The sequence below is a fragment of the Ceratotherium simum genome, chromosome 14, assembly GCF_057802395.1.
Source record: "Ceratotherium simum simum isolate JZ-2026a chromosome 14, ASM5780239v1, whole genome shotgun sequence".
Taxonomy (NCBI): Eukaryota; Metazoa; Chordata; class Mammalia; order Perissodactyla; family Rhinocerotidae; genus Ceratotherium; species Ceratotherium simum.
In genome coordinates, this window is record NC_141913.1 from 46,259,300 (window position 1) to 46,271,696 (window position 12,397).

Below are 12,397 nucleotides of genomic sequence, written 5' to 3' on the forward strand. Positions count from 1 at the left end.
AGCCTCTTGTCATGGGCAGCAACATCCCTTGAGTGACCAGGAGTCGGGGTTTCTGCTCTAGGTCCCTCAGGCAAAGACAAAGCAGATGCGCTAACTAACTTGTTAGGAGGAGCAGCAGGGAAGGGAGGAACCAGAGATAGTTAATCACACAAGTATGTGCACAATGGCTGCAGCCAATGTGCTGAAGGTTTGTGGTAGCAACTGGGGCCAGTGGAACTCTAGAGTTTGTATTCAGTGTGAGTCATGGCAAAAGTGCCAGGTGAAGAGCTCCACTTGAAGAGAGCAGGTCTAACAGTAGCCCAAGGGGCAGCTCCCTGCTGCCTTGCAGATGACTGCACCCTTAAAGGCAAGCCAGGGTCACAGACAGGAACCTAAGAAGTCAGTCACTTAGTAGGAAGATAAGCAAATTAACACAGTCAAAAGGAAAGAAAAAAGAGGCAGGGTTCGACAGCCCAGTCCTGTACAGGCTGAGTGACCCTTGTGGTATGCTGACAACTGCACAGTCTCAGTGGAAGAGGTCGATTTCACTGTCTGCATATGAATAAGGGACGTTTTTACTGAAAAATGCAGAAGGGTGCGTTTTTGGTTAAGAATGAGCCAATTTGGGGGCCAAAACAAGGCTATGGTCAAATGTTAACAACTCAGTTCCCTGGGGAAAAAATAAACTGGCCCCCAACCCTCTCCTTTTTGAGCATTTGGGGGGAAATAAAGGATTAGGTAAAAGGCTTTATTTCCTCTCATTCTCTATTGTGGACAGGAATTCATATATCAGTTAGAAACCATTTTCACCAGGAAACCCAGTAAGCCAGAAGGGATTTATTCACAGCAGGCTTCCTTTTGCTGGAAAATGAGTATTATTAGTGAAAAATGGAATCGTTCTTCCTCTCTCCATTTTCCTCTTTTCTTTACCTCCTCTCCTCTCCCACCCACTACCATGATAGAAAACGACTGTGGAGAATAAGATTTAAAATCTGAGCACCATCAGATGCCCTTGTATCCAATAGATGTTACTGGGAGGATTACAGCACATCTAAATGCTACATCCCCACGCAGAAGAATTTTAATTTTCCTAGACTACAGAATTTACCGCATCTACTGATGATGGATTGGGATATATGGTGAGGTGAACATTGGGGAGGACCATTAATCCAGTCATATTATTATGACATACAATGTGGTCTTCCACTAAGTATTTGTTTCCTAAATCGATTCCCTCTAGGTATTCTTTCTCTCTTAGCCCTTTTAGAAAATTGATGCAAACAGATTTCCCATCCATTTCCATAGAAAGTCTTTGTTTCTGTTGGCGGGAGGGCTTTGTAGGGTGGCAATGGATCCCTTTATTAGCTCGACTGTTCCAGAACACAGAAGCCTGATATCTTTATCTTTCCTTTGTTCAAGATGCTCCCCGCCCTTGATCCCTCTTTTCTCTGTTCAGGTCACTATATGGAGCTGGCGAGATTCCCTGATGATGATCATTCCACAGGGTGGAATGTGGAGGTGAAGTTAACGCCTTCACGGCTACAGATTTTCCTTAGCAGAGCTGTGGAGTGTGACAATGGTGTTTGTGTCCAAACTATCAAACGCCATTATCACACTAAATAGCTACTGTTAGGCAATCTTCCGCTCAGTAAATGTCTTGGCATCTGTTTGGTTTGGGCAAGAAGGTTCATCTTATAGCAGTGCTCCAATCATGTGTAATTACTGAATAAATTCTGGTCCTTTTGTGCTCCTAAGCAATATGTCACCTGAACTTTGCCTCTCACATGCTGTTGTTGAATACTTTAGCTGATGATGAATTTTCTCGTTTTCCTGAGTCAATAAAAAGATTGCAGTGTCCCCCAGAGCACCCAGCACAGGGCTAGGCACATGGTAATTGTTCAACCCATGCTTATTGAGTTGAAATGAATAGTTAGGAAAGTGTTAGATGCAGAAAACTAAAACTGGATCAAATCTAGGTTGTGAAAACCACAGGCTTATAGGTGTAAAATTAAGGTATGTAGGTCTTCCACTTTGCATCATAAAAAACAATTTTCTAATAAACTTAAACATGGCTTAACTGACCTTTCAGAAATTCTAGAACATGTTTGATTTCTACTGATTTTAATCAATTACCAGGCTGACTACTGAATTTGTATGCTAGGTTCTTATTCCTTATGTTTCAATGAATTACCATCAGGAAATTATACATGAACTGTGTGTGAGTTGCCATGGCAAACCTGAACATTTTAAACCCATGCAACTTCTGGGACAATTGGACCAGCTGGGTGGGTGGTCTGATTTGAAACACATGCTTTCTCTGAGAGGTGTTTAAAGTAAGGAGTAGGTTCTGTTTGCGCAGGGCTAAAGCTTCTCTTCTATGACTTGGCTAAATGAACTGGTATATGTTTAATCAAATTGAAAGGGTTGGAGCTACCATCAGAAACAAGTTCGTTCAGGGCCGGCCCCGTGGCTTAGCGGTTAGGTGCGTGCACTCCGCTACTGGCGGCCCGGGTTCGGATCCTGGGCGCCCACTGATGCACCACTTCTCCAGCCATGCTGAGGCCGCGTCCCACATACAGCAACTAGAAGGATGTGCAACTATGACATACAACTATCTACTGGGGCTTTGGGGAAAAAAAGGAGGAGGATTGGCAATAGATGTTAGCTCAGAGTTCGTCTTCCTCAGCAAAAAGAGGAGGATTAGCATGGATGTTAGCTCAGGGCTGATCTTCCTCACAAAAAAAAAAAAGAAAAAGAAACAAGTTCGTTCAATCATTCAGCCATTCATTTATCAAATAAATATGTATTCAGTGGCTACCATGTGTCTGGCACTGCCCTAGGCACTGGGGATACTTTTAAATTAAATGTATCTGACATCATTTCCAGAAATGGGCGTTCACTGGCTCACAGTCTGTTTGGGACCGTTTGGATTGCTCCAATTATGTTTATTAGGGAAACAAATGAGCAAAAACTTGCAAAATAATTCCAAGTCCCTTGCTGGAAAGCACCAGGTGAGTGCAGTCCACACATCTACGATACACTGCAAAGGCTCCGAGGTCCTGAGAAGCTGCCATCCAAAGAAGAGGAAGTCCATTCCTCCCTGCCCTGCATCTCCCTCCACCTCTCATTTCTTTCCTCCTGGCATCATTAACTGTCAAGAGGAGAACCAGACCCCTCTGAAATAATTAATACACTGACATTCCTTTTTTGTGTTTTTCTGGAGAAAGCACTAATTGAACAAGCATTGATAGAGGGCTCTACTGTTATATAAATCACTCCTGTGCACATTATTTTCTTTGATCCATATAACAAAGGCAAAGATGACAGGTTTGGGGGCTCCTTCCACAGATGGCAAACTGAGACAGAGAATGGTTCTAGAATCATCTGGTCACACAACCACAACTCAACATGGTTCTCCTAAATCAAAAGTGCTCTCCATTACGTGTAGCCTTCCTTGGCCTGCTATTTCCACAAAACCTCATGCTTCACGGCTGAGGCTATGTAGACGTTGGATTAATCATACTAGTATTTGATCAATATCCTTGGCTCCCCCCTGTTTGCCAAGGGATTCTGAGGGGAAAGTCTGTAGGATAAGAGAGAGATGAGTCATGTGACAATCTTTCCTTGTGAGTGTTCATAATGTCAAGAAAGTCAAATACTGTGACACACCATGATCGTGAAGTGAAAGGGAAGGGAAGGAACATCTGAGTGGCAGTTTTGGGGTCAGGAAGCGGGTGGCCAAACTGTCCAGACATGGACCAGCCAACTTAGTGACCCACCAACTGATGCGGCCCTCACTGACCCAGAGCCTTCAGGCTCCCGACTGTTCCCAGGCTCGGGGACAACGTGAAGACGGCCTCAGGCACAACACTTCCTCTCTCCCACCACCCTGAGATTTTCCCCAGGTGGAACTAAACAGGGAGCAAAGGGAAGGGCATTCCACATCTTTTCTACTAGGTTGGCTCCCGTAATGGCTTACGATTCCTGCCTGAGTTAGTTCTGCGTCCAAGATCAGGGACCTGTTTTTTCTGTAGATCTCCAAGGAACACACATGGAAGGCAAACCTCCCACTCCTCCATCTTAAAGCCATATCTAATACAGTCCTTCTGCTCCAAATCTCGGATTACAGCATCCTTCCCCAGCCCGGCTTTCATCCCCCACTCCACCCCACCGGGATGATTACGCTGGTCTTCCGCCATAAAGCATCCCTGGGGACACTTACTGACTCCAAATGTAGTTTGCAAGACGAAAGGGTCCACTTTGAAGTGCAGTTAAAATCACACTGGAGCTGGGGAGGTAGCAGAGAACCCAGGAGTCCACATTAAGATGTTTTCTTCCTCGGGAGACAGGCCCTACTTTGCTTTGTGAATCATGCCAGTGAGGCCCTGTGAATCCTTTGTGTTAGTACAATGTGTACCTTGAACGTGACAGTCACCACTTCGGGCCTGTCCAATGTCCCAGCCAGCCCCAGAGGAGGTTTTGTGAAATAGCATAGCAGTTACCATATGTAGATGGCTCGTCTACACATTTTTATGAACTCTTCTTAAATCTATGTTTTCCACTTGCTATACTTCCTTGAATCAGAAGATAATGTTAGAACTGGAAACTAGTTTACTCTTTGTACTGAGGAGAAAATTGAAGCCCTGGGGGCCAGCCCCGTGGCTTAGCAGTTAAGTGCGCGTGCTCCGCTACTGGCGGCCCGGGTTCAGATCCCGGGCGCACACCGACGCACCGCTTCTCCGGCCATGCTGAGGCCGCGTCCCACATACAGCAACTAGAAGGATGTGCAACTATGACATACAACTATCTACTGGGGCTTTGGGGAAAAAAAAGGAGGAAGATTGGCAATAGATGTTAGCTCAGAGCCAGTCTTCCTCAGCAAAGAGAGGAAGATTAGTATGGATGTTAGCTCAGGGCTGATCTTCCTCACAAAAAAAAAGAAAAAAAGAAAAATAAATAAATAAATAAAGAAAAAGAAAATTGAAGCCCAAAAAGGTTAAGGAACATGCTCAAGGTCATTCAATTAGTCTGTGGGTGAGCTGGACCTTGAAGCTGGGTTTCCATGCTTTGTCACTTCATCCCTGTGGTGTCCTGTGGCTGTCGCCTTCCTAGAGAAGGCACAAGAGGAGTCAGGCAGTACCTGCCGAATGAGTGACTAGATGCCATGTAAAGTCCCCTTCCCTTTTATTCATCTGAGCACTGTCTTCTTTGCATTTTAGAGGGATACTCCCCAGTTGGGTAGTCCAGAATTTGGTGGATGGGTCCAGGTTCATGCTCCCTCTTTAATGCATTGTCTGCCATTCACTGGACAGACGTGGGTTGTGTGATTACTGGTATTGTACTGGGTTCTGGGGACACAGAGAAGAAGGAGCCCAAGTCCCTTCCCAGAGCTGCTCTCAATCTAGGAGGTGGACAGTCACCTAAACAGACATTTAGGCCTCGAGGAGCCAGAAGCCATCACAGAGCCGTAGACGGGGTGCCCAAAGACTTTAATTATGCCTTTCGTTTCTTTTCAGATGAAGAAACACTGAGTCTTCGATGTTGTAATTTTTTTGTTACTATTGGGAAAATAATCACTTTTGTTTATTTTGATGGTTCAATTGCCAACAGGATAGATGAAGAGCATGTTGTATTGGGTGGCAGCGCTGTAACATGAAGATCTTACAGCTTTTCCTTTGCCATTTGCTGGCATAATGAGCAGCACGGGATCCATTGAGGGGCCTTGTAAGGTATAGGGGACGGACTAGAACATTTTTCAGTTATATACACGAAGAATTTTTATTTCTCCAGGGAGCTGAGTAAGACATGAGCCGATTGTCCTTCGCAATGCAGGCAGGGTTAATGCTCACAACACCAGGTCGTGAGGCCGTTTCCTCCGGTGCTGCCTCTTCCTCTATCATCAGAACTCCACTCCAAGGCCAGCAGTTGAATACCTCACTGCCCCTCAGTTCCCCTCCCTTGGGACAGGCTCGGGAAGCTGTTGGGTGCAAACCCATGGCAGGAGCCCCCAGGGCCTATGGGGAGGTAGAGAGATGATATCCGAGTTTACTTCCAAGCTTTCGGAAGGAAAGGGAAGCATTCCAAGACACACACAAGTTCACAAACATGTAGATGGCTACTGAAGATTCCAAAGGGCCTGGTCATAAGATAGCCTGCTTTAGAAAGCAGGGTCGGGCCGGCCCTGTGGCTTGGTGGTTAAGTGTGCGCGCTCCGATGCTGGCGGCCCGGGTTCGGATCCCGGGCGCGCACCGAGGCACCACTTCTCCGTCCATCCTGAGGCTGAGTCCCACATACAGCAACTAGAAGGATGTGCAGCTATGACATACGACTATCTACTGGGGCTTTGGGGGAAAAAATAAATAAATAAAATCTTTAAAAAAAAAAAAAAAAAAGAGAGGTCGGCTTATCATTGAAAATACCCATGCAAAGCAGCACACATGTTCCTTCCTTGTATAGAAATAAAACTTGAAATTGTACTTGAATTGGTGTGCTTGTTCCAAGATTTATTTAAAAAAAAAAAAAAAAAAAAAGAAAGCAGGGTCACCACCATATGTGTTCTGAAAAAAGATTTATGTGACACAATTTATTGTGTATTTAGAATATTTAAACACTGTGTATAGGATGAAAAGATGAGTAAGACATTCACTCATTCATTCACTCATTCGTTCATAGTGTTCCTACTATGTGTCAGACATTACGCTGCTCAATGAGAATTCAAAAATAAGATGCTCTCTCTAGAATATAGTGATGACAGTCAGAGAGGACACAGACGGGCAAATGAGTAATAGCAGTCCTGAGCTGCTGATTCTTTGAAGTAGGTACAGGGTACCATGGGGGCCTAAAGGAAGGACATCCCATCTGTGGTCTGTAAGAAAGACATGAATCAGAAGAAGAGACAAGCAGTCCAGTGCAGGAGCACTCCGCTGCTTCAGGCAGCCACCCAATCAAAGAGAAATTCGTGACCTTGGCAAGAGAAGTGTAGGTTTTCACCCTGACAGAGGTTGAGTTATGTTCAAGTTTCCAAAGCATTCCCCAGCAATTCCCTCCAGACAGCAATTGAACTATGAACCTAGAATTTGTTTGGTAAGGATTTTCCCTCTCAAAAATGCAGCCAAACACCCACAGAAGAGAGCCTTTAAACCTTCTCTTTAAATAAGAGAAGCATGTTGTTCTATTTGGCAAGTGACTGGGGCAGCTGTGTGTGTGTGCTTGTGTGTGTGTGTACATGTGTATGTGTGTTTGTAGTGCACATGTATGTGAAGCATTTTAATTTCTCAAAGGAGCTGGGTAAAATGCCTTTCAAGTTTCATTCAGCTGGGACTTTTTTTTTTTTAAACCAGGGAAAAGCCAGTGCTGTGATCTCCAAGGTGGGCTGAAGTGACCATCCTCCTATTGCCAGTCCTTAAAGCCTGAGGTCACTCTCTACTTGGGATACTGCCCTCTCGCGGCAGGATATGTCCCAGCACATCATAACATCAGTGGCTCCTAAGGATTTCAAGTTTGCTACCTGAGTCTCCCAAATTGATTGCATTAAGAGCTTCCCCTGAGAGCCGCATCTGGCTTTAATTTTGATAAAGTAAGTTTTCAAAGGCCTAAGGGAGAGAAGGAGAGGAGTAGAAGAGATTGTTCTATTGAGTGTCTGTTGACCCATTAAATACATCAGACAAGAGCTAATCTTGTTCTACCCAGAGAACGAGTCCCTTCCTTTTCACTTTTCTGGCACATTTAGCCCAGTCAAGAGCTAATTAAAGTCCTTCCCATTTCTTAAGGCTGCCTGTCTTCTGTGCCGCACATCCTGTCCTGCTTTTCCGCTTGGCTTCCAACTGTAGCTGGATACAAAGAAGTCAGAGATTCTCTCCCACTGTTTGGATGTGCCAGCTACTGTAATTACAGTCCCTCTCGCTCAGCACTGACAACCTGTGCCCAAGATGCTTCTGGCCTCTTCTATGTCTCTGTATGAGCTCAGGCCATCTCGGATCAGATCCTTTGCTCAGCAACTAGAGTGAGTGATACGCTGTGCTGGGTAAAACACAGAAAGGCCACTATATGTGTCCCAAAGGAACTGGCTACAAATCACCACCCCAAAATGTAGGTGCTGTGTTAGGAAATTTTGATTGCAAGGAGCTATTTTTTCTTAGGTTATCTGAAGTAATTCATTCTTACAGCCATATATCTTAAGCACCTACTGTGTACAAGGCACTGAGCTAGGGAGTTTTTTTTGGAAGGGGCCACATGGCAGTAAGGGGGCAGGAATCACAGGGGAGCTCCCAAATAGCCATAAGGCAGGGGCTTGTGGAAAGTAGCAGATGGTCAGGCTTCATGAGTGCTCCAGAGATGGGGGTATCTGGTCACCCCCAATGCTGTAGAAATAAATCAAGTCTCTACCATGATGGTGATTCATTTGATCCATTTTTCTGCCTCCATCCTTACCTACAGTTTCTGCTCACCCATAACTACTGCTTACTCATATCTTCTGCTAATTCTGGGGTCTCATGACCTCTGCTGCTTAATGGCCTCTGCTTGCCTGCCTGCATTGGGTGTCTTTTCAGTTTCATGTGCTACCAAGTGACTTCCTCCCTCCCTGTGCCTCCAGTTGGATCCCTATGCCAGACACCTGATTGTCTCAGTTAAGGTGTGTGTGTTCCCACTGGGGCAAAGCTTTCACCCAAGGCCATGACATAGGCTGCTGGTTAACCTTTGGGACAGGAAAAAATGCAGGGGTATGTATGAGAAAGTCTAGCACAAGAAATAATATGTAAACTTTACTCTGAGCAGGAGCTAGCCATTCTTCAGATGAAGAGGTGGGGAAAGAATTCTCAGGAAAAGGGTTGGCATGTGTAAAGTCTTCAAGGGGGATGGCGTCTGAACAGCCAAAGAACTTGAAGCTGATTGGAGTATCAGGAGCATGATGAGCAAGCAGGAGATGAGGCCAGAGAGGCGGCTGGGACCGGCGTCCCTGGCAGTAGGATGAAGGAGGAACATATGAGGAGGGCAGGCATCATGGCCACTGCTGTTTAGTGGTCATGCATTTTGCTGATGGGTCATTAAGACCAGGGGTTGACAACCTATAGCCTGTGGGCCAAATCTAGACTGTCACCTGTTTTTGTATAAACCAAGCATAGTTTTTATATTTTTAAATCATTGAAAAAAGCCAAGAGGGCTGGCCCCGTGGCTTAGTGGTTAAGTGCGCGCGCTCCGCTACTGGCAGCCCGGGTTCGGATCCCGGGCGCACACCTACACACCGATGCACCGCTTCTCCGGCCATGCTGAGGCAGCGTCCCACATACAGCAACTAGAAGGATGTGCAGCTATGACATACAACTATCTACTGGGGCTTTGGGAAAAAAAAGGAGGAGGATGGCAATAGATGTTAGCTCAGAGCTGGTCTTCCTCAGCAAAAAGAGGAGGATTAGCATGGATGTTAGCTCAGGGCTGATCTTCCTCACACACACACACAAAAAAAGCCAAGAGAAGAATACTATTTCATGACGTCAAATTTATATGCAATTCAGATTTCAGTGTTCATAGATAAAGTTTTATTGGAATTTACCAACTATCCCCATTTGTCCAGACTATCCCAGTTTAGCACTGAAAGTCTTAGATCCTAGAAAACCCCTCAGTCCCAGGCAAATTGGGATGGTTGGTCACCAGGTGCACAGCCAGGCTCATCCATTTTCATATTGTCTATGCTGCTTTCACGTGCCAATGGCAGAGTTGAGTAGTTAGGACAGAGGCCATATGGCCCACAAAGCCTAAAATATTTACTCTCTGGCCATTTATAGAAAAAGTTTGCTGACTCCTGATCATGACCAAGGAAGAGCAAATAATTTATCTGATAAGGCAGGGAATATAACTGATTGTTACTGTCATGAGAGTGTTGACCCTGCCTATTTATTTTCTCCATTGGAAGCTGATTCATTTTTAAAACCTAAATTAGATCATGTCACTCTCCTGCTCAAGAGCCTTCAATGGCTCCCCGTCCCACTGGGAATAAAACCTGAGGATCCCATGCAACCTCTCAGACAGACCTCATCTCCAGCTCTCCCCCTTGCTCACTCATGCCATACCCACCCTCTTACTAATTCTCAAACATGCCAAGTGCACTCCTGCCTCAGGACCTTTGTACTTGCTGTTCCCGCTAACTAGACCCTTTCTCTCAGATGCATGCATACCTTGCTCCTTCACCTCATTCTTGTTTCTATTCAAAGTTGTCTTTTCAGTGAAGCCTTCCCCCTCATCTTCACCTCCTGACATCACTTACCCTTTCGTTTATTCTCTGTATCCACAGTAGAAGGTCAGACACTTCAGGACAGGGACCTGGCTGTATCCCCAGCTCACAGAACAGTGCCGATCACATGATGGGTTTGTGATAAATATTTGTTGGATAAATAAATGGTTGGTCAAGTCAGGAATTTTATGCATGTCTCCAGGGCCATGTCCCCACTCATTGGACCATATTACTGCTAATCGATATTTCATTTTAGCCAATATCCATCTTGTTAACAATTATGTGGTTGCCTGTCTCTGTCGCCCACTGGCCTCTTTTCCTGCCAAACACTTTGTGTTTAATCATCTGAACATCTGCTCTGTGGAAATCTCATGCCAGATGCCAACCTGCAGTGCTGCTGCTTCTCTTGTCCTGAAGACGGACACTTTAATCCCGAGTCCAGGGGTGGGATCAGGGTGATTCTTCAACGCCCGACACTGACAGTGACATTTGATGCACTTTTCTAGGGAGAGGGTCCGGAGCTGTCATCCAGTCCTCAAGAGGGTCCTCACCCCTCAGAAGGCTGAGGAGCTCTGATTTTAAGCAAAAACAAGCTCTCTAGTCCAAGTTACAGGCCCTCCCATGGGTTGTCTTATGCTCTAATATCTTGTGATTGATGCTTGTGTTCTCCATACTCAGCTGGTGTCATTGGGATCCTCCCTCTGCCTCTCTGGAAGGTTCCTCCCTTCTGCCACATCTGAAACCTTGTAAACAAACCAGCAAAGTCCTGTGTGGCCATCGGGCCCCCCAGTGGCTGCTCCTGGTGGCTGTTTTCTTCCAGGCAGTGAACAGGGCTGGGCTGGGCCTCCCGCACGTCATGTCACATCATGGATCAGAGAAACTCTTCTGGGAAGAGCCACCTGCCAGGTTCCAGCAGGATGGCTTACAATGCACTTTGTGACCCTGAGGCCTGATTCACGTATTCTGTCAAGTGTCTGTGCTGCGGGATTCATTTCCTGCTGAGGGTTCTCTGCTCATCTCCCAGAATAACTGAGCCGAGGCTGCCGGGCTGCGGGGGCAGAGACCAGGGCTCCTGAGGGGCCCTCTTACCCCAAGGGAGCGGGGGCACATCCTTTCTAAGGGGAGATTGCCGGGAGCCGCTTGGTCCCCTTTCCCTCGGCTGTAAGAGGATTTTCCTTTCCAAGAGGAGAGTCATTCCAAGAAGCTCTTCTGCAAAGACAGCTGCCGTCCCTCCCTTTCTGAGGCCAGGAGGGAGGTGCCAGCTCTGCTCAGGGGACACCGTGCCCAGAGAGCGCCCGCCTGGTGCACCTCAGGCCTGCCCTTAGATTGACCATTTATTATTATTATCACCAGCATCTTAAGAATTCTCAGCGTTTTTGGCCCTGGAGAAAGCTTAGGCCCAGCCCACGGGCTGTTGTGCGTTACAGACTAACACAATCTAACCCAGCACCGTGGGGCAGAGGGCAGGGTGTCCCGACACTCTCAGCGAGACCTGAGAAGGGCAGGGCACCCCCAGGGTCTCTCAGCCTCAGCACTGCTGTTGTTTTGGGCCGGAGAATTCTTGGTTATTGATAACTGTCCTGAGCAGTGTAGGATGGTTAGCAGCATCCTGGGCCTCTGCCCACGAGATGCCAGTAGCATCCTCCCAGTTGTGACAACCAAAAATGTCTGCAGACGCTGACAAATATCCTCTGGGGGGCAAGAATCACCCCCAGTTGAGAACCACCGCTCTGAGCAGCTGCTTCCTGACTGGGGACTGCAGAACAAGAGTAGAAATGACAGGAGGTTCACGGGAGTTGGCAAGACAAATCTCGCTGAGTCAAACAACACCAAATGTTCCAGAAAGCAAAGTGTGTTTGGAGGGTGAGGAAGAGAGAGGCGAGGGCGGAGTTAGGCGTAAAGCTGGGGAACATGAGGAGGACTTGACCTCAGCTTGTGGAGGGAGGGGTCTCGAGATAGGGGTAAACCGGGCAGGCATGAGCCTGGGGGGGTGGGGGTGGGTCTTCAGGTCACAGGGGACACGAGGGGCCTCTGCCTGCACTGGCTTCAGCTGTGATAAGCCCCAGCCCATCCTCTCCTTGAGCAGAGGCTTCACGTGCCTGAAGCCTCCCTCCTTCCTTCGTGTAGGAAAATACTTACTGAGTACCTGCCATGTGCTAGGTCCCAGGCATAGGGAGAGAAAACATATTT